We start from the raw sequence: 1,097 nt of genomic DNA on the forward strand, positions 1-1,097 counted from the left end.
AGCCGAATCAGTGAGCGTGTAAGCATCTCAGTGCTGGCAGGGGTCTCCACACGGCTGCTCCAGCGCCCAGGGCTGCATCAGGGTAGGTCCATGTGCCTTCTCCTCAGGAATGTCTTGCAGGAAGTGAGCCTTGCCAGCCGAAGCGGGGAAGTGGCTAAGGCAGCTGCACCCTGGTCCGACCATCAGAGAGCAAGAGACCTGAGAACTAGAAAGGTGAGGTTCACCGAGCCATTTATCCCTCTGCCCTTCAATTAACCCCACATGTGTTTATCACCCAGGTTGGCACAATAAACTTTAACTATATCAGCAACATATGTACAAATGTGCTTGACACAATGGACATATGTATGTATGTATGGATTGTGATAAGAGCTGTAAGAGCCCCTAATGAAATGATAAAACAAAAAAAAAACAGCCACCAAATATCAGAGGCCACATAACTTCACAGGGGAAAAGCGGCAAATTCATCTTAGCATGGTCCAACCTCACAAGCGTCTTTCGAAGATTATTGAGCAAATAGCTGCAGAGTACTTAGCACAGCACCTGGCTCAGAGGAGGGGCTCAAGAAAGGTTAGCTGTCATTGCTTATGATGCTCATGCTGCGGTGCTAAGGAAACCCTGTGCTCCGGAGCGTCCCCTCCTGCTGCCATAGGAGTGTGTGTGTGTGTGTGGTGGGGAGAGTGTTACAAATTCAGAGTGTTACAAATAAGGCCTCTCCACACCATCCCTGTACTGAGAACTCCTGGGTAAAACTCCATGAGACATGGAAACCAGTTGCTTCCCTCCCCCATCTCTGGGAAACAAAACAAGACAATTCTTAAATTGATTTGGCCCATGCAGGCACTGTGATGTCACAAAAGGCCATTGGAGAACAATCTGGAGGAGAAAACAACGGGACCAACCGTTCCGGGGGACATGGGAGAGGGGGAGGGACAAGGGAACAACAAATGATCCAAATCGGTGGTGAGGAAAGGGTGTGGGAGGCCTGGTAGGGCATGATCAAGGGTATTGTAACAAAGAGGAATTGCTGAAACTCTGGTGGGGACTGAGCATGATAGTGGGACAGGAGGAAAGTCAAGGGAAATAGAGGAAAGAGC

The sequence above is a fragment of the Echinops telfairi genome, unplaced genomic scaffold (genome assembly GCF_000313985.2).
Source record: "Echinops telfairi isolate 266 unplaced genomic scaffold, ASM31398v2 ScPeMD7_36;HRSCAF=134, whole genome shotgun sequence".
Taxonomy (NCBI): domain Eukaryota; kingdom Metazoa; phylum Chordata; class Mammalia; order Afrosoricida; family Tenrecidae; genus Echinops; species Echinops telfairi.